The 21,127-nt window shown below is 42.6% G+C and overlaps 1 long non-coding RNA gene across 1 annotated transcript; it reads right to left on the bottom strand.

The window, feature by feature from the left end:
- Positions 1-3,064: 3,064 nt before the first annotated feature.
- On the bottom strand, positions 3,065-5,789 carry LOC134969167 (uncharacterized). The gene is made up of 6 exons (XR_010189428.1): positions 5,726-5,789; positions 5,011-5,052; positions 4,627-4,707; positions 3,982-4,044; positions 3,210-3,233; positions 3,065-3,094 (listed from the first exon to the last, which is right to left on the bottom strand). It is a non-coding gene; the product is annotated as an uncharacterized LOC134969167 (long non-coding RNA).
- Positions 5,790-21,127: the final 15,338 nt, after the last annotated feature.

Below are 21,127 nucleotides of genomic sequence, written 5' to 3' on the forward strand. Positions count from 1 at the left end.
AGTTAAAAAATTGTGTCAATGTACCTGTATTACCTGTACATTTTCTGGGGCTGCATGCACTGTGCTGAATCCACTTGGAGCAGCTCGGTTACTCAAAGGGGAGTGCATGAACTTGGCTCACCACATTCCTGGTAATGTAAGGGCCTGTTACAAGTTGCCCCTTTTATTCCTGTTGATTTTTTCGGCGCTGCTGTATCTATCCAGTAGCAGCCGAGTCCATTGTGCTGTGTCCATCTGGGGCCTTGGGCTGCGTTTCCATCCAGGGGCTGCTGTTGTCAGTTCTCTATTCTGGTGTCCGTATGCGACAGTGTTAAAAAGCAAAAGACAAAAACGAAAAATAATTCCAAAAAGCAAAACCTAAAAATAAAGTACAAAAACCATTACCCCGCACCACCACCACAAAAAAATAAATTATAAAAATGTTAAAGTTGATATTGTTACTGTATTTGTGCTGTTACCTTTTGATTAAAGTACCGTACAGTATGTGTGATGTTGGCTTTATTACAATACAGTACAGTATGTGTGATGTTACATGTTCCAAATGACTTTGTCCGTAAATAAAGTGTTTCTTAAAATAAACATGACGTGGTTTCCAATGTTTGTATTCCCAACTTCCTGTACTGTATAAATTAGTACTACTGTATGATGGGAATTCAATTAAGAGTGGTATACTGTATGTAAAACAACTTGGTTAGGCATCTTGCATTTCATATTTTAATAAAAACCACAGGAAACTTCTATTTTTAAAAGTTTATTGAAGAAAAAAAAGGTGTTTTTTTTTTTAAATAAAGTTTGAAAGCTAATTAAAACAAAAAAGTAGTTTGTTCTTCGTTACATTCTTTTCTTGTGTATATAGATATCTGTGGGGAAAAAAAAAAAAAAAAGTATTAAAGTAAAGACACTCATGTTCATTTGTTTTCCAAGAAAATTTGTGGAACCACACAGCCCAGCAATAAGTCATGCTGGGCTGTGTGGTTCCACAAAAGGCATGCGGTACAAAGTGAAATAGTGGTGTCAGTGGTCAGCACTTTGACACGCTAACAATTGTGGAACCACACAGCAATGGCTGACACACATAAAATGGCTGACACACACAAAATGCCTGACACACACAAAATGCCTGACACACACAAAATGCCTGACACACACATGCTGGAGTGAAAACACATGTTTGCCAAACAGTCGACAGCACATGTCGGCAAGATGGCCGACCAAACTTGCTCCAAATCACCCCAAACTGGCCAGAAAGCACCCCAGCACACTCAGGAGGTACTGTACACCACAGCTAAATTAGGAGAGAATTTCATTACAAACAGCCAGATCTTGCAGATTATCTGCCAGATAATTGTATGGTGTACAGTATGCCTATCTTATACAGTAGAAAAAGATACTATACAATGGAGTACAAGAACAAAAATTTTTATTAAATAAAATTAAATAAAACTTAATAAAATATTAAAATAGTGGTCCACTAGGAGGTGGACCACCACCCGCTGGAGCTGGATGGCACGCTGCAACTGTTCTGTGGGAAAAAAAGGACAGTATTACAAAACAAATACTGAATACTTTACAGTGTAGTAATGGCAATACAGTACTGTACTTTACTCTATATTAGACAATATTGTTATTTACAATGTACAGTACTGTATTGTCAGTACAGTAAATCAAACACTACTGTATGCTGTCGAGGTAATTTAAACATTGCTTTAGTTTACCTCTTGTATAAGTGGGCTGCTGCCTGCCCGCTTCTGGGCCAGCCCACCTATCTTGCCCCTGTCTGGGGCCCCCATAAATAATTGGCACTATATTGGAGAAAAAAAAACATTTAGTCACATTCAAATAGTAAACAATTATTACTGTATACTGTAGGTACAGTATTATACTGTATTGCTGGTATTCAAAATATAAAGTACTGTACAAGAGTTTAGCTTCAATAGGTCATAAACAAATTGTCAAAGGAATTAAACACCACAGTACAAATACTGTAGACATTTACTGTATGTATTAGCAGTCATGACATTTCATGACCGCTTCAGAAAAAAGAGGGTTACAGTACTGTAGGTGGTGTTGTAGGGAGTACTATCCATAATAGTGGACTGTACTCAGAGCCAGCCATAAATAATATGATTCCCTAGTCAAGTTTTTGGATGCTGCCCCCTTGCACAGATGCTATTTCCGCCTCTGAGCCTGTACCCCTTTCCCAGCACCATCACCCCTCAACCATAGCAGTCGTCATTTTGGTGCTCCTCCAACTTACTGTACTGTATGTTTAAAATAGCAACAGTGTGCACATTCGGTGTGCATCCCAAAACGGTGCATGTTCTTGCTGGGAAGGGGCAAGGCCACACAGTAATTCCCCAATCTGAAATGACGCCACACAGTACTGCAACTTTATTCACAACATATCATGCAATAGTGTCTCTTTTTCTCGTTACATCATATGATAGTACCACATTACTCCTCAAAGTATTCCCACTTATTCACATTGCATCACATCATATTGCTCTTTGTTCACATTAGACCACACAGTAGTGCCCTTGCTACAGTATATGTTACACAACAAAGTACTGTATACACATAATGCTGCACATTAGTAATGCATTTTGTATGCACAGAATATACTGTAGGCATGCTGCATATCATATTAATCAGCAGAAGCTGCTTGTGCCCCTGGGCATTTGGCAAGTATGCCTATGCCTAGGGCAGGCTCAGACTGGAGATCAGTACGTAATCCCGCTGGACGGGATCCCGGCAGTCAAAATACAGACGCCGGAATCCCGACCACACAATCCCGACAGGGGCGGCGAGCGGAAAGCAGCCCCTTGCATGCTTGCTTCGCTCGCCACGCGGTGGGCACGGTGCCTCGCTACGCTCTACACACTATTATATCAGTAGTCAGGAAACGCAGCATGCATTTGTGGAGTGAAGAGGGTGAAAAAGGAGAGAAAGTACAGTTTGTACTGTAAGGTTATGTCAGAGGGTGTGAAGATGATCAGCTCAGTGTTATACATGTTACAGTAAGTTAGAATACAGTACAGTGCATTATGTATTTCTATTTTATTACCAGGTGTCTCCTCCACTGGTTGGCGACGGACTGTAAAAAGATAATACAGTACAGTTAGTCATATCAGTTTGACTTAAAATAATGTTGGAGAAAAAAAAATACTGTAATTACAGTACCAACTATTGCTACTGTACAGTATATTTACCAAAAATGTATTCTGGCTCGTCGTCTGTGGGTAAAAGAGAAGAATATTATAAGATACAGTATACAGTAAAAAGTATAGTAATAGTACACTAGTTTCCAGGCCCAGTGTCAGGTGGGTAAAAAAAGGTATGCTTGTGACAGGCATGGTGATTCCAAGGGACCCCACCGAGACCATCAGAAAATTTGTGAGTGACCCGTATGCCGGTGATTATGACTAGAATAAGGTACAGTAGCAACTCTTTTTTCTTTTGAATTATGTATACTGTACAGTACTGTATGTGCATATTGTACAGTACACTTAAAATATTTAGCAGTTACTGTAGTGGTAATTTTTGGGATGACAGTATTAGCATACTGTAAGCATCCAACTGAGGCCCCCAAACAGATGCCGCCACTAGGTACAGTACGTGCCTCTCGTGCCTAATGGGAAATTCATCACTGACAGTATCTAGAGAGATGAATGGAGAGACAGTGACAAGGGGTGAGAGAGAGAGAGAGAGAGAAATTGAGTAAGATGGGTGTTTTTTTTAGAACAGGATGTTGTCCATACAGTAGCAACCAATCAAATATTACCTACTGTACTGTATTATCGTCTGTAAGTGTAACTAGATACTGTAAATGTTAATGTGGGATGTGATCGGTTGCTACTGTATGGGCAATATCACCAGTTCAAACAAAAACAATTTTCATCCGATTTCTACGCATTTGCCAGAAAAATCTGATGAAAAGTGCTACTCTGATGGCATCAGATCAATGTCAGTAATAATTCTTACCACTAAATGCAGCAGCATCATCATCATCCTCCTCCTCCTCCGTGGCCTGTTCCAGTGTAGGGCCTGTGAAAAAAAACATTAATGTGAAAAAAAAAAAAGGTTAATTCCAGGAAATACACATACCCTCCAACATGGTACAAAATGCTCTGGTTCTGGACTTCCCTCTTAATTTATTATTGCCATCACCTGTGAAGAAACAGCTTTCTTATCATATAACTAGTTCAACACAGGTGATGGAAATCATAAATTAAGAGGGAAGTCTAGAAACAGAGCAGTGCGGCGGGTCATGTTGGAGGGTCTGCATACAGAAACATAGAATTTGATGACAAATACTGTAAGAACCACTTTGCCCATCTAATCTGCCTCTTTTTTTTAACCTTTTTTTTACATCAAACCTTATAACAATTTTCCCCAAACATCACATGATGCAAAGATAAATAAATAAAAAAATAAATAAAAAAAGAGGTGCAAGATGGAATTGTGATTGGGCCCTCCCAACCACCCTTATGTTATATAAACAGGGTCTGCCACACGACTGTGGCTGAAATGACTGGTTGGTTTGGGCCCCCACCAAAAAAAGAAGCAATCAATCTCTCCTTGCTCAAACTGGCTCTACAGAGGCACGATGTACCGGACTGGACTTACTTAATGGGTGCAGTGTGGTGAGGGACAGAGAGTCCTGGTCCTCCTCCTCCTCCTCCGCCACCGCCTGTGACAGTGTAGGGCCTGTGAAAGCAAAAAATCCATGAAATATACTTTTGTATTCTGTGTTGAATACAGTAAAGCAAAAATTCAGTCAGGAATTGGAGGAGGAGAGTAAATTTCGCACACAGAGACGAGAATGTCGAGGCCAGAATCAGGGGGTAGTGGAGGAGGGTTAGGATACCGTACCTCACCCTGTTGGGATTGCTGCAATCAGGATGCCACTGTCGGTCACCTGACCGCTAGAATCCTGACTGCTGGTCACGCAAACCCAACCCATTGGTTTAACACAATGTACAGTACAGTACAATACTGCAGTTTACTTACCAAGTTGGGGAGAGGGTTTTTCATCCTCACTGTCAATAATTACTGAGTTGAAAATAAAAAAATATTATAAACAAAATACAGTAGAGTACAGTTACTACAAAATTGCACAGTAGTACAGTGCTACAGGAGGCAGAGATATATTCATAATACAGTAGGAGCAGAATGACTGTCCAGCGGTAGGGGACATACAGTACTGTATTTAAAAGACCTGCTGTCTGGATCCCGACATTCAGAATGCAGAGTGTGGATTCAGAGTATGATTGGAGGGTTAGGCTAGTGGAGGGTGGGTCGGATGCACAATTTTGGGCACCATAATACAAAATGGATATCGTGGAACTACAAAAGGTTTAGAGGCGGGCGACCAAAGTGATGAAGTGGATTGAGAAGATGGAATACAAGGAAAGGCAGGCTAGGCATGTTTACATTGGAAAAGAGGAGATTAAGAGGGGACATGATTAACCTTTACAAATATACTGTATACAGTACAGTAAGGGGACAATACACAGGAACGGTTTTTGATAAGATGGACACAGAGGACACGTGCACAGTAACTCTTGTTGAAGTAGAGGCGATTTCGCACAGAGGCGAAAAGGGGTCTTCACAGTGAGGGAAATACTGTACAGTGCATGTTTGGAATTCCCTGCCTGAAAAGTAATAAAAGTGGACTTGGTCAATACTTTTAAGAATGGGCTTGAGAAAATCCTACTGTACTTACTATAATCTGGCTCCTCTTCCCCCGAATCAATGGGAATGAGCTCCTCCTCTGTATCAATTACGAGGCGGTCTGTGTGTAAAAGATGACAAGTATTGTAAAATACAAAAATTACAGTAATACTGTAGGAAACTAGTGTGACTGTAACAAAAAGTAATTATTACCACTTCCGGAGCTCTCGGATGCAGCAGCAGGTGGTGGTGGTGGTGGTGGTGTTGGTACTGTGGGAAAAAAAATAACAGTACTGTAAGTGAAGCTGTCAATTGGAAACATGTACTGTACAGTATCCAGGACACATGTACAGTAGTGTAACAACGATGACAGTAGCACCAGAATTCTCGTTACACAATACCTGGCAGCGCAGCAGGTGGTGGTGGTGGTGGTACTGTGGGAAAAAAAATAACAGTACTGTAAGTGAAGCTGTCAATTGGAAACATGTACTGTACAGTATCCAGGACACATGTACAGTAGTGTAACAACGATGACAGTAGCACCAGAATTCTCGTTACACAATACCTGGCAGCGCAGCAGGTGGTGGTGGTGGTGGTACTGTGGGAAAAAAAATAACAGTACTGTAAGTGAAGCTGTCAATTGGAAACATGTACTGTACAGTATCCAGGACACATGTACAGTAGTGTAACAACGATGACAGTAGCACCAGAATTCTCGTTACACAATACCTGGCAGCGCAGCAGGTGGTGGTGGTGGTGGTACTGTGGGAAAAAAAATAACAGTACTGTAAGTGAAGCTGTCAATTGGAAACATGTACTGTACAGTATCCAGGACACATGTACAGTAGTGTAACAACGATGACAGTAGCACCAGAATTCTCGTTACACAATACCTGGCAGCGCAGCAGCAGGTGGTGGTGGTGGTGGTGGTGGTGGTGGTACTGTGGGAAAAAAAATAACAGTACTGTAAGTGAAGCTGTCAATTGGAAACATGTACTGCACAGTATCCAGGACACATGTACAGTAGTGTAACAACGATGACAGTAGCACCAGAATTCTCGTTACACAATACCTGGCAGCGCAGCAGGTGGTGGTGGTGGTGGTACTGTGGGAAAAAAAATAACAGTACTGTAAGTGAAGCTGTCAATTGGAAACATGTACTGTACAGTATCCAGGACACATGTACAGTAGTGTAACAACGATGACAGTAGCACCAGAATTCTCGTTACACAATACCTGGCAGCGCAGCAGCAGGTGGTGGTGGTGGTGGTGGTGGTGGTGGTACTGTGGGAAAAAAAATAACAGTACTGTAAGTGAAGCTGTCAATTGGAAACATGTACTGTACAGTATCCAGGACACATGTACAGTAGTGTAACAACGATGACAGTAGCACCAGAATTCTCGTTACACAATACCTGGCAGCGCAGCAGGTGGTGGTGGTGGTGGCACTGTGGGAAAAAAATTAACAGTACTGTAAGTGAAGCTGTCAATTGGAAACATGTACTGTACAGTATCCAGGACACATGTACAGTAGTGTAACAACGATGACAGTAGCACCAGAATTCTCGTTACACAATACCTGGCAGCGCAGCAGGTGGTGGTGGTGGTGGTGGTGGTGGTGGTACTGTGGGAAAAAAAATAACAGTACTGTAAGTGAAGCTGTCAATTGGAAACATGTACTGCACAGTATCCAGGACACATGTACAGTAGTGTAACAACGATGACAGTAGCACCAGAATTCTCGTTACACAATACCTGGCAGCGCAGCAGGTGGTGGTGGTGGTACTGTGGGAAAAAAAATAACAGTACTGTAAGTGAAGCTGTCAATTTGAAACATGTACTGCACAGTATCCAGGACCAAAAAGGGGTCCGGCCAATAAACAATCTGCATCAGAGAAGCAAGATACAGTATGCTTAAAGTATACAGTACTATATACTACAGTAGATCGCCAACAAACGTAAATTAACAAACAACTATCACTGGAATTTACCATCCTCATCCCGTAGCGAAGCACGGGTATTCAGCTATCTACAATGTTATTTATACTTTGTGTTTAATATTTACATTTAGTTTTGTAAACAGACATTCTTAACATTAACGGATTGCAGCGAGTTATCTGTGATGGTCAGGACAGGGGGTTGGGACTATAGAAATCACTATGTACTGTACACTACTGTATTTGACAATACTTACCAGCTTGGCGGCGCCTGTCCCGCCTCCTGTGACGTCGTGCTACCAGCCCTGTAAAAATATATATACAGTATAATGGCAGCATACTGTACAGCCAATGAAATTCAACATTGACAGCATCTTTATGACATCACAATAAATGGAATTGTTCATTCTAGTACCCTGCACCTAATCACTCAGGAGGGCATAGTGTACTGTACTGTCTTCAAAACTTAAGGGGCACATTTCTAAATGTGACATACAGTACACTTACAGTATCGCTACAGTACAGTAGGTCCAGGGTATTAGACAGAACACTACCTTTATAGACATTGTAACACACATAAGCATTGCCCTTATAAACATTATGACACACATCAGCATGCAGCCCTCCCACCCTTAACCATCTCAGTACTGTTCATTACATTACAAATTGATTTCATGACAGATGATGCAGTACTCACCTGAATTCATCTTATTCACGTCATGTCACAGTAGTGCAGTTTATTCACGTCACAGTACTGTCCTTGATTCACGTTGTGTCACACAGTAGAGCACCGTATTCACGTCACAGTACTGTCCTTGATTCACGTTGTGTCACACAGTAGAGCACCGTATTCACGTCACAGTACTGTCCTTGATTCACGTTGTGTCACACAGTAGAGCACCTTATTCACGTCACAGTACTGTCCTTGATTCACGTTGTGTCACACAGTAGAGCACCGTATTCACGTCACAGTACTGTCCTTGATTCACGTTGTGTCACACAGTAGAGCACCTTATTCACGTTACTGTACGTCACAGTAGTGCAGTAGTATATCCACATTACGTCACAAAGTAGAGATCTGCCAGTCATGAACCTTATGCAAGAGTAATGCACGTCAGAACACATTAGGCCACTGTAACATCCCTTAGAATAATTTCTGCCAAAGTAACATCCCTTAGAACACTGTACTATCTGAAACACAAATTTCGGCACACTGCAATTAAACCACACAATGCACTGCACGACTGCGTGATATGACAAACTGCACATTTCCCTGCAAAATATGATACAATGTACACTACACAAAAAACTGCAATTACCACATGTGTATACAGTACACTGCACGACAGTGCTGGCCCTAGCCAGGTACAGATACAGCCGCAGTCACGCAAAATATAGGCATGCCGCATATCATTTTAATCAGCAGAAGCTGCTGGTGCCCCTAAGCATAGCAAATGCCCTAGGCATTTGCCTACTGTAGTTTGCCTATGCCTAAGGCCGGCTCTGCTGCACGATGTGATTCACTATGTATTACACTCACTGCACAATACCATATTCTGAATGTACACTGCATGACACGCTGCAATTACGCAGCACGATACACTGTGATACATTGCATATACTGTACACTGCATGATACTGTACACTGCACAATCGTAGACCACCTGGATTGTAAAGAACTACTGTACTGTATATACACAAGTTTAAAAAAATAACAATTGTTTTTGTAAAACGCATGTCGATCTTTTTCCATGTCAACTTAACGACCATGTCAACCTACAGTAACTGGTGTCAACCAATTTCAAAAGCCGCACCATCTAGGTCGACGCAAAAAAACAAATTGACCTTTTGACCGGGTTAACGTTTGGTCCTTGTTTAACCATTTGTTTACCACAAATACTGTACAGTGCTGTATAGACCGGATACCTGCTGCTACAGCAGCCCCTGCTATAATGTACTGTACCTGTAACTACAGTAACTTAAAGTACAGTAATCTACAGTAATGTACTGTACTTACAATCCCTTATGGCCTGCAGGCGTCGTGGGGTCCGCCTCACGAGGTCACTCCACCTCCTCTGGAGAGACCTCACCGTTCTCCTCCTGTTATACTTCCGGAGGATGTCCCTGCTGGCCCTCCGGTATGCCCTCACTTTCTCCTCGTTGCTGGCGAGAGTTCTGTCCCGCCAGCGAACGAGGAGACGCAGCTCACCAAGAGCATAGGGACGGTCCCGTGCAGCAGCCATAACCGTCCTTATGCTCAATGAGCGTCTCAGACGTCGTGCGCCTCAGACGTCGTGCGTCTCAGACGTCGTGCGGTCCAGGCATTCAACGTACAGTACTGTAGTTACTGTACTTTGTGACAGTTTCCCTTAGTTTTAAATATGCCCTTTCTTTGACCACAGTATTTTCCACTGTCTTGCCCTACGCCCTTCCCTCCTGGGAGCCTTCACAGGTCTTATGCAATACACAAATACCGAAGATGCACAGTCCGTCAGAATACACTCATTTCATTCCCGCTGTTTAGGTGCATTTAGCGTAAAGAATCGCTCCTGCAGATGTACTTTGATTTATGTGAAACCTGTGTGCATCCTTCCATTGACTGTCTTACAATGTAAATAAAATAATACAGTGCATTATTACAGAAAAAAAAAAAAAAAAGAAAGAAAGCACATCAGGTCTCGAACCCTGGACTCCCAGCGAGGGAGGTGGGAGCCTTCACCCCTAGCCCACGACGCCTCATGAGAGATTTCCAATTTCATGTGTGAAAGTACTGCAAACAGCGCCCGGCCCCCGCCCCATTGCTGTTGGTTTATGCCTTAGAGGACTCGGACGCTCGCATTTGTAAAGCACGGTGTTTTCCTCCGCCTCCTGCTAGCCTGTTGCCCTTCCCCCATGGGAGCCTGCACAGATCATGCAGTAGACAGGGAGGGAATGCAGGTCATGTGCAATACACAAACGCCCACTGTAGTACTATTTTGCTCACTTACAGTACCGTACTGTAGGTTGCATTTAGCGTAAAGAATCGCTCCTGCAGATGTACTTTGATTTATGTGAAACCTGTGTGCATCCTTCCATTGGATGTACTGTATTGGAGAGAATTTTTTTTTTTTTAAAGTGAATGTCACGGGAACACATTAAAAATAAGGTTGGCACTTCCTTCCCATTGGTGTTGGTTTACAGTATGCCGTAGTGTACTCGGACGCTCATGTAATTGCATTTCAAAGGCACAGTATTTTCCATCGTCTCCCCCCTACCCCCATCGCCCTTCCCCCCTGGGGGCCTGCACAGGGAGGAAATTCAGGTCCTGTGCAATACACAAACGCTGAAGATCTACTGTACAGTACTGTTTTGCTCAGTTGGTAGCGTCAGAATACACTCATTTCATCCCGCTGTTTAGGTGCATTTAGCGTAAAGAATCGCTCCTGCAGATGTACTTTGATTTATGTGAAACCTGTGTGCATCCTTCCATTGACTGTCTTACAATGTAAATAAAATAATACAGTGCATTATTACAGAAAAAAAAAAAAAAAAGAAAGAAAGCACATCAGGTCTCGAACCCTGGACTCCCAGCGAGGGAGGTGGGAGCCTTCACCCCTAGCCCACGACGCCTCATGAGAGATTTCCAATTTCATGTGTGAAAGTACTGCAAACAGCGCCCGGCCCCCGCCCCATTGCTGTTGGTTTATGCCTTAGAGGACTCGGACGCTCGCATTTGTAAAGCACGGTGTTTTCCTCCGCCTCCTGCTAGCCTGTTGCCCTTCCCCCATGGGAGCCTGCACAGATCATGCAGTAGACAGGGAGGGAATGCAGGTCATGTGCAATACACAAACGCCCACTGTAGTACTATTTTGCTCACTTACAGTACCGTACTGTAGGTTGCATTTAGCGTAAAGAATCGCTCCTGCAGATGTACTTTGATTTATGTGAAACCTGTGTGCATCCTTCCATTGGATGTACTGTATTGGAGAGAATTTTTTTTTTTTTAAAGTGAATGTCACGGGAACACATTAAAAATAAGGTTGGCACTTCCTTCCCATTGGTGTTGGTTTACAGTATGCCGTAGTGTACTCGGACGCTCATGTAATTGCATTTCAAAGGCACAGTATTTTCCATCGTCTCCCCCCTACCCCCATCGCCCTTCCCCCCTGGGGGCCTGCACAGGGAGGAAATTCAGGTCCTGTGCAATACACAAACGCTGAAGATCTACTGTACAGTACTGTTTTGCTCAGTTGGTAGCGTCAGAATACACTCATTTCATCCCGCTGTTTAGGTGCATTTAGCGTAAAGAATCGCTCCTGCAGATGTACTTTGATTTATGTGAAACCTGTGTGCATCCTTCCATTGACTGTCTTACAATGTAAATAAAATAATACAGTGCATTATTACAGAAAAAAAAAAAAAAAGAAAGAAAGCACATCAGGTCTCGAACCCTGGACTCCCAGCGAGGGAGGTGGGAGCCTTCACCCCTAGCCCACGACGCCTCATGAGAGATTTCCAATTTCATGTGTGAAAGTACTGCAAACAGCGCCCGGCCCCCGCCCCATTGCTGTTGGTTTATGCCTTAGAGGACTCGGACGCTCGCATTTGTAAAGCACGGTGTTTTCCTCCGCCTCCTGCTAGTCCTCCATTCCCATTATGCATTAGCGAACTCAGACGCTCATATATTTTAAAAGCACGGTGTTTATGCATTGTACTGTACATTCTTCCTTTTACACAATTACTGTAGTTGCGTCTCCATACACATACTGTACTGTACAATACTCCATACTTTTTCCACCGCCTCCCGTTACGCCTACAGTATTGCCAGAGCTGTAGATCAATCCGCCGCTATACTGTACGATCGAAAGTACTGGATTAGTGGAGCATTAGCGACACAGTGGTGGAGATGTGTAATGCATGATGAGTATCTAGATCGTCTCAACGCGCCTGCCTGTGATGAAACTCAGCTATCGCATTAGCGTGGCTAGACGCCCGTCTCGGCGGAGAAACAGTCAAGATAAAGGTGGCTACATCTGTATATTGATGTATATATTACTTCTAATATTTATTAAAATTTTATTAACAGTGAATATTTTGCACTTCTGAGTGATAATATATTTTATTACTTTTCTTATATATAATATGAGTATTTATTACAGAGATACTTCATAGAAGCTGCGTATGATCAGAAAACCATTTGGGGTTAATTACTATTTTTCGGGGGGATTCAAATTGACAACCGTGTCATGACTGGAATGCTGCATTAGCCTACTATACTGCTCAGTCTTTGATGTGTTTTTTGTTATATACACATTTTTTATTACCTTAAATTACACCTGAAAAAAAAAAAAATGCAGCAGAGGAAACTTATCACCAGAGCAATTCAGCATTGTCCGCTGCAGGAACAGCTGCTCCATAAAGTATCTGTACCCATAATCAGTAACACTACAACTTCAGTAGCAATCATACTTACCACCCCCATTGGCGTCCTCTGCGCATGTGTGTGACCTGAGGTTACGCATGCACGCAGCCGCTAGGTACACAGTGCGAAGGTGGTTGGAGGATCTGCTTGGATCCCTCTTCACAGCCCCGGACCTACTTCCAATAGGAAGGAGTGGGGCTCATAGAACCAGTGCCATCTGAAAATGGCATTTGTTCTTACAGGCAAACTCTGAAAACATTATGTTTTCAGAGTTTGCTGAATATTAGGTGGCACTTATAATGAATGGCCCATTACATAAAACCTGTGGAAAGTAGCATTTCCGCATATGTAACAGGCCATTTAAGTGATAATGAATAGGTCCAATAGTGAGCTGTTCCCTAGTTTTTGGCAGTTCAATCAATATTTCAAAATATTACCCAATGGAACAAATGGTTATCTAAAATATTGTAGTTTTAATAAGTATACTGAAATATTGATAAGTTAGGCAAGACTATATGTGGTTCAATTGCAATTCATCCTGCTGCAATGTGGGGATGCGCATATATTTGTCACATACAAAACAGCATGGAACACAATCCGATAATAGCTTAGAGTAGAACTTAATGTTTAGGTCTTCTGTACCAGATGAGGAAACCCAGAGATAACAATCTGTAATGTACAACATGTTGATCTTTGAGGAGAAATCCATACAGTGGGATCAGTACGAAATCCTGCTGGACGGGATCCCGGCGGTCGAAATACCGACACTGGAATCCCGACCAGCACAATCCCGACAGGGGTGGCAAACGGAACGCAGCCCCTTACGGGCATGGTGCCTCGCTACGCTCGGCACACTAATTTATTCTCCCTCTATGGGTGTCGTGGACACCCACGGAGGGAAAATATGTCGGGATTGTGCTGGTCGGAATTCCGGTGTCAGTATTTCGACCGCCAGGATTCTGTCCGGCGGGATCTTGACCGCATCCCCATACAGTACATGCATAGATATCTACATTGAAAGGGACAATACTAGGCATAAATCTATGAAAATAGAAAAATGTATAAAATGTAGCAAATATCAATTTATTTTGTGAAGTATGTGCTATAGTACTAATGGGTCTATGTACTGAGGTAAATATAGAGATATGAGATGAGCTCTTTTATCAGAATATGTCTACTCTATGACACATTGCTGACCTGTCCGCTGGGGAAAGTGAGAGGAGAAGACAGGGGAAATGCTTCAGCATGCCTACATGAACATTACATTTACAATGTGACCTGTGCACCACTCTGTCCCCTCCTTTGAGCAGAATAATCACCTACACTTAGTGGCTAGATGTACATTTAGTACATAGCGCCTGAAGCAGAGATGTATGTTAATGTGATGGCTTAAATACATCTGCAATGTTTACAGATCTGTGCATGCGCATTGCACATGTGCAGGTCTCCTTCTGCGAGTTCAGTCAAAGTTCCCTCAAGCTGCAGCATGATTGGCATTCTGTGGCTGCTTGGTGGCAGGGGTGGTCCTGCCTGATTTTCCAGAAATGGCTGCGTGTCAGCTTTGTTTTATGGGAGTGGATCTGTGTTATGACACAGATTTACTGGCCTCACAAGCAGGCAGGAGTCAATTCTGAGAAAGCTTATGCATCCTACGTATATAAAACTTCTTAGATTTCTTCCCAGTAGCACTGCATTCGATATAGATATCCTTATTATAATAAAGTGTCCTGACACTGACATTAACATTCAATCTCGTGTTCACATAAAGTTATCTTTATATGATCACAGACAGGGGCGGATTGGGCCGCCAGGACAGCGGGTAAGGTTCTGCTAAATATAATTGTATTTTTTACCCATGCTTCTCTGTGAACCCCACTGTTATAAATACATGTGTAACTGTTTTAACAAATATTAGTAATAACTTCACATTTAGCACATCTCATGCAGGGGCTGTCATATAAACAGAAGTTGTCTACGATTACTAAGACGCTATAATTGTCTCATAAATAATGTAGTTGACATCTGTAATGGTTGACTTAAGCGTAGGTGCATTGAATAGAACATATAATGCTGATGATCTGTGCTATGAATGAGCATATACTGATAAGTTAATGTTTATCTGTATAAGTTTCTAAATTGCTTTCTCGTGACGCTTCTCTGAATGAGATCAGTGATGACTTCTTGGAAACACACCTACATTAATGGTGGAGGTGAACTTTAGTCATTATTCTGATCACGTGCAGACATTTCATTCTTCTGTAGGTTTCACTACATGACTGTGAGCCCACGATATTAATAAATGTCCAAATTCAGCTTTCAAGACAATGTTTTTGTCCTCTATTTGCAGATAAACATGATGTTTTGAAGTTAGACAACATGACACAGCAAATGGAAAAGGAGCAACAGCATGATCCCTACATTACCAAAGTGCACCAAGTCATGGCAAAAGGGTCAGCAACTGTCACCTAATGCTTTACTTAATAAAAGAGACAAACTTTTGATTAGGTAAATTCATAATTTACACATTGAAAGTGGACTTTCATTTTAGAAACCTTAGATCATAATGGGAGACAAAAGTGGCAGATAGTATTACCTCAACAGCTTTGCTCTATGGCAGTGTTTCCCAACCTCATCATCAAGGCACTCTAAAGGCCCGTACACACTGGTCGATGTATCGGCCGTTCTCTTGAACGGCCGATACATCGCGGGACCGTCGGCCAGTGTGTACGGGCGATACGTCTGTGAACTCCGTCGTTCACAGACGTATCGCGTCGGCCGCGCAGCACAGCCGACAGCCAATATATCTAACGATATATTGGCCCGTCGCTGTGTGTGTACGGGGCGGTCGTCCGACCGCCCGTACACATGCTGCGGCGGCCGGCGGTGATTGACAGGTGAACTGGGCGGGCGCTCGCGCCCGCCCGCCCAGTTCATGACGTCAGTCCCCCGACGGATCGGGCTGTGTGTATGCACAGCACACTGCCCGATCCGTACATAGATATATCTGCAGATCAATTGATCTGCAGATATATCTAATAGTGTGTACCCACCTTAACAGTCCAGGTTTTAGTGATATTCATGCTTGAGCACACATGGTTAAATCAAAATAATTGCGGTACCAATTAAGTCACCTGTGCTCAAGTGTGGCTGTCATAAAAACCTGGACTGTTGATATGCCTTGAGAACCGTGGTTTGGAACCTCTGCTCTATGGCAGTGGTTCCAAACCTTGATCCTCAAGTACCCCCAACAATTTATGTTTTCCAGATCACCTAGCAGTGAACAGGTGTTTTCATTACTCACTGACACATGTTAAAACACCCACAAGTGGAGCAAATTATTTCACTTGCAATCCTGTGAGGAAACCTGGAAAATATGAACTGTTGGGTGTACTTGAGGACTGCAGTTGGGAACCACAGCTCTATGTTCTTCAAAGCCCTTCATGATGACCACAGTCATCTAGGAACAGATAAAATCTTCAGTTTAATATCAAATAGCTTTTATTGGTCTAGGAAGGAAAATAACATTTATGGGGTATTGCAATACTTGTGGGGATTTCATATTGTAAAAAGATAAAATACGTATCATGAAGGATGTAGATCTATTAATTCAATAATGCTGAAACATTCTAAAATTTACACAAATTGAAGATTAATCATTAAGACTTGAATAAGAAGAGAAGAAATGTATTATTAAAACCATAAAATCCATAAACATGTTGTAATTAAGTAGATAAATAGATCAGTGTTGGAAACATGATTAGTACATATAGTGTAAAGTAAGAAAAAAGAGCATAGGATGCATATAGAAAGTGCGTGTAGAGGGAAATCCCTTATACTGTATGGCTGGTGGTGTCAGCAAAATATGCAGATCAGTCACAGTCCGGACAAGAAGGCAGGTTTGGCATCACACTACACAGCTTAGCTTGGTTGTATAGAGTCCAAGAATGGGGGTCCCGAACAGCACAGCATGGCATTCACACGGCGCATTTCGGATTGCTAATGATCCTTTATCAGGCGCGGGTGCCATGCTGTTCTCAAATCTCTTTATTTAAGGCCCCTCAAATGGATATTGATGGGAAGGCTCTAATTAGACTTCCAGCAGTTCACGTTTCACCATTAAACCAGAAAATAGAAGCCATAAGTTTCTACTGCGTTCCACTTGTGCCTTCTACCTGTGTGTTTCACTTATGCGTTCCACAAGACCAGAGATGCATATTGCAAAAATCTTTATCTGGTCGAAATTCCCCCTCCTAACTTTAAGCGGAGCCAGGGCCAGTGCTAGTGTTTTCAGTACCCCCCTGCAAACTATAAATTAGTGCCCTACTTCCCATACTTTATAAAGGGACATTGATCTCACAAAGAAGCAACATGGTTTACATAATAGTACTTCCAATTCAAATTGCACAACACAGTAGCACAATTGTATTCACATTACACTGCATAGTATTATTTATTTATTAATATTTATTAGCAGTTTCTTATATAGTGCAGCATATTCCGTTGCGCTTTACAATTAGAACAACAGTTATAGAACAAAACAGGGTATAGACAGACATAGCGGTAGAAAGGCCCTGCTCGCAAGCTTACAATCTAGAGGGAAATAGGCATTGATACACAAGGATAGATGCAACCTGTTACATAATGTTTCCCCAGATTGCTAGTTTCTTAGTGGGTTGTATGATATGATCACCCAGCAATGTTGGAAGACAAAATGTGAGGTTATGGGGACTGTGCAGAGGGAATGTAACTGGATAGGGAAGCATTGAAGGTTATGTGTGTGGGTCAGGAATTTGCTAGGCTTGTCTGAAGAGATGAGTTTTCAGGGAACGTTTAAAGGTTTGGAGACTAGTAGAGAGTCTTATTGTGCGTGGGAGGGCATTCCACAGAATGGGTGAAGCCCGGGTAAAGTCCTGTAATTTTGAGTGGGAACAGGTAATACATCTGGATGAGAGACGCAGATCTTGTGCAGAGCGGAGGGGTCTGGTAGGGAGATATTTTGAGATGAGTGAGGAGATGTATGATGGTGCAGTTTGGGTAATAGCCTTGTATGTAAGTAAAAGTATTTTATATTTGACACGGTAGAATACCGGTAACCAATGGAGGGACTGACAGAGCGGATCAGCAGACGAAGAACGTCTGGCGAAGAAGATTAGCCTCGCAGCTGCATTTAAAATGGATTGAAGTGGTGAGAGCCTATGTTTGGGAAGACCAGTAAGGAGACTATTACAATAATCAATGCGGGAGATGATGAGTGCATGAATTAGAGTTTTTGCAGTGTCTTGTGTAAGATAAGGGCGTATTTTGGATATGTTTTTAAGGTGCATGTAACATGATTTAGAGACAGATTGAATGTGTGGAACAAACGACAGTTCAGAGTCAAGGATGACACCTACTCAGCGAGCTTGTGGGGTAGGGTGGATAGTTGCATTGTCAACAGTTATGGCAATATCAGGTTGGTAACTACCCTTAGCTGGTGGGAAAATAATTAATTCTGTTTTGGAAATGTTGAGTTTGAGATGGCGAGATGACATCCAAGATAGTAATGCCCCTTATTCAGGTTGCATCACTCAGTAGTGCCCTTTATGCTCATTGCACTACACAGTGGTATCCACTATACATGTCATGCCATACAGTAGTGCCCCTTATATACAGTACCTACAGTAGTGCCCCTTATACACATTTCCCACAGTAGCAGTGCCCCTTACACATAATGACCACAGTAGTGCCACTTATACACATAATAGCCACAGAAGTGCCGCTTATACACAAAATGCCCACAGTAGTAGTGCCACTAATATACAGAATGCCCACAGTAGCAGTGCCCCTTACACATAAAGCCTACAGTAGTAGTGCCGCTTATATACAGAATGCCCACAGGAGTAGTGCCTCTTACACATAATGCCCGCAATAGTAGTGCCCCTTATATACATCTCTGCCTCTGTTCCTCCAGCAGCTCACCGCCTGTGTTCCTCCAGCAGCTCCATGCCCTGTATCCCTCCAGCAGCTTCCCCACTTCTATTGTCGCTCCAGCCCCCTCTTATCTTGTTTTCAAGATGCACAGAGCCTGCTCCTCTTCATGGCTCCTCTTCACTTCAGCAGCGGTGACAGCATGACCTCTCATACGCCGTGACGGAAAAGGAAGCTACTGGGCCCTGAGGAGGGGATGAATGCTGTCCAACAGACAAAGCGTGTGTGAGTACCAGGAGGGGTGGGCTGTAGATGGAGGAGGACCATGGAGCCACCAGGACCTGGGGAAGGGGGAGGTGGCTGCAGCTCATCAGTAACACATCTATTGAAGTAGGTGATGGGGCAGGTTTTTCTGTTGGAATTACTGTGCAGGGAAATGGAGGTGGTGGAACTAGTTCCCCCTACCATTAGAGGTGGTGGAACTCAGTTCCACCTCGTTCCTCCTCACTTTAATCCCTGAGTATATGCCAAACCCAACTGACAGCTTGTGACTGAATAATAGATGGTACAGTTTTGTTATTGCTCAATGCATAAATATTTATTGATGCAGATGTAAAAGGCACATATTCAAAGTAAATCTCATTAAAACTCAATATATGTAACAGTCCATTATTTCTGAAAAAAACCCACAAAGCTATTCTGAGGTAAACTACAACATTTTTAGCTAAGGAATTATCCCTTGCCAGCATAAAGATATATTCACTTATTCAGACAACTCCAGGAGTTGATTTCACAATGCAAAGGGATAATGCAGGATTAAGCTAAAGAATTGCACCAGCAAGCTATTGGCCATCCCAGCTCTGGACTGATATATACAGTATATATACATATATATATATATATATATATATATATATATATATATCAACAAAGATCCTGCACTCTCATCTCATGGTTTCCAACGTGGCAGGTGCTCCCAATAAACCCAGTCGGTCTACTCAAATAGCAGTGTTTCCACAAACTGGAGGGTGCACTCTCACTTGTATATAAATAGTCCATGCATAAAAAATACTTTTTATTAAAGTTGTCAAAAAGCCTTATGTCGACGTTTCGGTTCGATATCGAACCTTTCTCAAGACCAGTAACACATAATGGTTATATTGGCATCATTCATCATAGATTGACAATAGAACAGAAACAGAAACAGATACGCATGTTAGGAGACTCGGCCTCCCAGGCCATATGACATCCAGCTAATACTTACGGTAGAACAATGGATATCTGGATATAACCATGGTAGCAGCTCAGCCCATCACCCAAGGAACGAGTGTGTGACAGGGACAAATGCTGTAAGACAATGCACCACCTCCACCTGCAGTGTTGCCACCTATGGACCATTATATGCTAAGAACTCACCCAAAGTTAATTCATCATAGTATATGATGGACAGGGGGGTAGCAGGTATTAGCTGGATGTCATATGGCCTGGGAGGCCGAGTCTCCTAACATGCGTAGTATCTGTTTCTGTTTTTGTTCTAGACACATTGTCAATCTATGATGAATGCCAATATAACCATTATGTGTTACTGGTCTTGAGAAAGGTTCGTTATCGAACCGAAACGTCGACATAAGGCTTTTTGACAACTTTAATAAAAAGTATTTTTTATGCATGGACTATTTATATACAAGCGAGAGTGCACCCTCCACTTTGTGGAAACACTGCTATATATATATATATATATATATATATATATATATATAAATATAAGTTTATTAAATTTTGTGATGGAATTACATAAATATGGCTTCTTCGTCATTTTTCTGCTATGTTATTTTCTGCTATGTTTCTTTGGGATCTGGTCAGTCAGAATACTGACGGCGGAATCCCGACACTATACAGAATGCTGGCAACAGCCGGGATTCCGAACGACCAGACACTGCCGTGCCAGAGAGGTAAGTGCCTGCGGGGTTTGGGTTGTGTGTTTAGGTTTAGGCTTCGGGCGAGGATTAGAGTTAGGTTGCGCCCCAGGATTGGGTTGGGTTTAGGATGCGGGTAGGTGGGGTTAGGTTTAGGCATGCCCCCAGGGAGGGATAGGCTGGGGAGTGCTGTTTAGGCTGCAGGAAGAGGTGGTTAGGTTCATGTGCTACCGGGAAGGGGTTAGGGTTAGGCTGCGTAGGCAGGGGTAGGGGTGGGAGGTTTAGGTTTAGGC

This window comes from Pseudophryne corroboree, chromosome 1, assembly GCF_028390025.1.
Source record: "Pseudophryne corroboree isolate aPseCor3 chromosome 1, aPseCor3.hap2, whole genome shotgun sequence".
NCBI classification, from domain to species: Eukaryota; Metazoa; Chordata; class Amphibia; order Anura; family Myobatrachidae; genus Pseudophryne; species Pseudophryne corroboree.